This window comes from Ornithorhynchus anatinus, unplaced genomic scaffold, assembly GCF_004115215.2.
Source record: "Ornithorhynchus anatinus isolate Pmale09 unplaced genomic scaffold, mOrnAna1.pri.v4 scaffold_658_arrow_ctg1, whole genome shotgun sequence".
Lineage (NCBI taxonomy): Eukaryota > Metazoa > Chordata > Mammalia > Monotremata > Ornithorhynchidae > Ornithorhynchus > Ornithorhynchus anatinus.
Window position 1 is genome coordinate 371,481 of NW_024396905.1, and position 4,126 is coordinate 375,606.

Consider the following 4,126-nt stretch of genomic DNA (forward strand, 5'->3'; position numbering starts at 1 on the left):
CCTCCTCCAAGGGGCCTTCCCAGCCTGAACTCCTCCCCTTCTCCCTCCCCTCCCTACCTCACCCTCTGCTCATCCCCCTTCTCCCCTTCCCCTCACCTCAGCACTGTCCTCATTTGTATATATTATTTATTATCCTATTCATTCTGTTAACGAGGTGTACATCCCCTTGATTCTAATTATCATGATAATGTTATCTTTTTTTGTTTTGTTCTGTTTTGCTTTGCTGTCTGTCTCCCCCGATTAGACTCTGAGCCCATCAGTGGGCAGGGAAATGTCTCTATCTGTTGCCGAATTGTACATTCCAAGCGCTTAGTACAGTGCTCTGCACATAGTAAGCGCTCAATAAATACTATTGAATGAAAAGGTTAGGCTAGGTGTAAAGTTTAGGTTAGAGGAAAAGCAGTTAGGCTAGGTGTAAAGGTTAGGTTCAGGGAAAAGCTTAGACTAGGGGATAGGGTTAGGCTAGGGGAAAAGGTTAGGCTGGGGAAAAGCTTAGGTCATGGAAAAGATGAGGCCAGGGGAAAAGGTTAGGCTGGGGAAGGTTAGGCTATGGAAAATGGTTGGTCTGGGGAAAAACATTAGGTCAAGGAAAAAGTTAGGCTATGGTAAACTGTTAGGCTAGAGGAAAAGGTTACACTAGGGGAAAAGGTTAGGCCAGGGAGAAAGTTAGTCTTGGGGAAAAGGTTAGTCTCAGGGAAATGTTTTGGCTAGGAGCAAAGGTTAGGCCCGGGAAAAGGTTAGACTATGGGAAATGGATAAACAAGAGGAATAGCTTAGGCCAGGGGAAAGATTATGCAAGGGAAATGTTAGGCTAGAGGAAATGTTTAGGCTAGAGGAAGAGGTTAAGTCAGGGAAAACGTTAGGCTATGGTAAATGGTTAGGCTAGGGGAAAAGGTTAGCCCAGGGAGAAGGGTAGAGTAGGGGAAACCCTTAGGCTAGGGGAAAAACTTAGGCCATGGAAAAGCTTAGGCCAGCCAAAAAAGTTAGGGCAGGGGAAAGGTTTAGGGCATGGGAAAGGTTTAGGGTAAGAGAAAATGTTACATCAGGGATAATGTTAGGCTAGAGCAAAAGGCTAGGTGAGGGGAAAGGTTAGGTGAGGGGAAAGGTTAGGCGAGGGGAAAGGTTGGGAAAGGGGGAAGGTTTGGCGAGGGGAAAGGTTAGGCAAGGGTAAAATTATAGGTGAGGGAACAGGTTAGGCTACAGAAAGAGATTAAGCAAAGAATAAAGTTTATCTTAGGGAAAAGGTTAGGCTAGGGAAAAGGTTAGGCCAGGGGGAAAGGTAAGCCTATGGGAAAAGGTTAGGATAGGTGCAAAGGTTAGGCTGGGGAAAATGCAGGATAGGCTAGGTGTAAATGTTAGGTTAGGGGAATAGTTTGGGCTAGAGGAAAAGGTTAGGACATGGGAAAAGTTTAAGTCAGGGAATAGGTTAGGTCAGGTGGCAAGGTTAGGCCAGGGGGCAAGTTTAGGCTGGGGGAAAGGAAAGACCGGGGAAAAGGTTAGTTTAGGGGAAAAGGTTAGGCTAGGTATAAAGTTTGGTTATGGGAAAAGTTAAGGCTAAGGAAAAAGGTTAGGGTAGGCGAAAATCTAGGTTAGGGGAAATGGTTAAGTTAGGGGAAAAGATTAGGCCATGGGATAAATTTATGCTGGGAAAAAGGTTATGTTAGGGTTATGTTAGGACAGGGGATAGGTTGGGCTCGGTGTAACCATTAGGCTAGGGGAAAACCATAGCCTAGGGGAAAGGGTAAGGCAAGGGGAAAAAGTTAGGCTAAGAGAATAGGTTAGGCTAGGTGAAAGGCCGGGGAAAACCTTAGGTCAGGGGAAAATGTTAGACCAGAGGTAAAGGTCAGGCAAAGGGAAAAGGTAAGCCTAGGGAGAAAGTTAGGCCAGGGAGAAGGTTAGGCTAGGGGAAAGGTTAGGCTACAGGGTAGGTTTAGGCAAGGTGTAAAGTTTACGTTAGGGGAAAAGATTGGGCTAAGGGAAAACGTTAGGCCAGGGAAAGGGATAGGCCATTGGAATAGGTTAGGCAAAGGACAAGATTTGGCTAGGGATAAAGATTAGGCTAGGGGAAAAGCTTAGGCCAGGGAAGGACTTAGGCTATGGAAAATGGATAAGCCAGGGGAATGTGTTAGACCAGGGGAAAGATTAGCTAAGGGAAAGGTTAGGCTAGGGGGAAAAGGTATGGCTAGGAGAAAAGGTCAGTCCTGGGAAAAGGTTAGGCCAGGGGAAAAGGTTAGGCTAGGGAGAGTGTTAGGCCAGGGAGAAGATTAGGCTAGGGGAAAGGTTAGGCTAGGGGATAAATTTAGGCAAGGTGTAAAGTTTAAGTTAGGGGAAAAGATTCGGCTGAGGGAAAATGTTAGGTCAGGGACAAGGTTAGGCCAGGGGAAAAGGCTAGGGTGGGAGAAAACATTAGGCTAGGTGAAGATGTTAGGCTATGGGAAATGGTTAAGCCAAGGGAAAAAGCTAGGCCAAGGAAAAAGGGTAGGCCAAAGGGAAAGATTAGGCCAGGGGAAAGGATAGGCCAAGAAAAAAAGTTAGGCTAGGGGAAAGGTTAGGCTTTGAGAAAAGGTTTGGCCAGGGGAAAAGGTTAGGCTAGGGGAGGAGTTTAGGCTAGGGAAAGATATAAGGCAAAGAGAAATGTTTAGGCTAGGGGAAAAGGTTAGGATAGGGGAAAGGGTTAGGCCACTGTAAAATGTTAGGCCATGGGAAAAGTTTAGGCTATGGGAAATGTTTAAGCAATGGTATAAGATTAGGCTGGGGAAACAGGCTAGAGAAAATGTTATGCTAGGGGAAAAGGTTAGGATACAGAATAAGGTTTGGCCGGCGTTAAGCTTAGGCCCGGGGTAAAGATTAGGCCAGGTGAGAAGTTTAGAGCTCTCCACTGGGTAGGACGCAGTATAGTTTGGGTCTAATGGAAGGAAAGTGTCCCTTCTCCACCAGTCTTGACTGAAACACATCTGGAGTTGTGGAGCCTGACCTTAAGAGACACATGTGGATTAGTGAGGGGCCAGGTTCCCTCACCCTGCCCTTTGCCCTGCCTTCTGCCTCTGTGGCCAAACCCTTCAGTCTTCTGCAGATTTTGCTGTTTCATAGTTGGAGAAGGAGGGGTAGGAGATTGCAGACAACATAGGTTTCTTTGGCAGACATCATTTGCCCTCTCCTCCACCAAATATTAAACCTATCATCTGGAGAGTTGAGGCGCATAGGCAGACCACCTCACTAAGATGACTACAACAATCTGCCCTCATTTATTTACTTACTTACGTATTTAAATTAATGTCTGCCTCCCCTTCTAGAATGTAAGCTTGTTATGGGCAGGGAATGTGTCTGTCCTATGGGTTCTCTCCCAAGCACTTAGTACAGTACTCTGCACACAGGAGGCACTCCATCAATCCAATTGATTGATTGAAGGTGCAGAACTCAATGCACACTGGAAAGAATTCAGTTTCTGGTACAATACCTGCCCTCTATCCTCCCAGCCCACACTGCTGTGAACTCGATTTCAAGCAGGAATCTGCACACCTCTGCTTCTCATAGAGAAATAGGGGAGACACCCTGATCTTCTCCCAATATTAGAAACCACAAACTTCTGTAATGAGCCCAAAAGGGTCCCTTCTCGGAAGAGTGAGGCTTGCAGTGACCCTGTAGTCAGGACCGTAGTCCCAGAGAGGCTTGACCCATCCATGGAATTAAGGGCCCTGGGTCCTCTCAGTCCCTTGCAAATAAGACAGAACTAGCTTTCTGCACAGAAACCAGGACCCTATTCCCCCATGAGTGGCATTGGCCTCATCACTCTTCTTCCCCCAATTATTTACACACACACACACACACACACACACACACACACACCACTCCACACCCCTCCTTTTCTTTGGGGTGTGGAGAAATGCAGTGTGGCTCAGTGGAAGGAGTCGGATCTGGGGGTCAGAGGTCATGGGTTCGAATCCCGGCTCTGCCAGTTGTCAGCTGTGTGACTGTGGACAAGTCACTTAACTTCTCCGTGCCTCAGTTACCTCATCTGTAAAATGGGGATTAATACTGTGAGCCTCACGTGGGACAACCTGATTACCCTGTATCTGCCCCAGTGCTTAGAACAGTGCTCTGCACACAGGAAGCTCTTAACAAATAC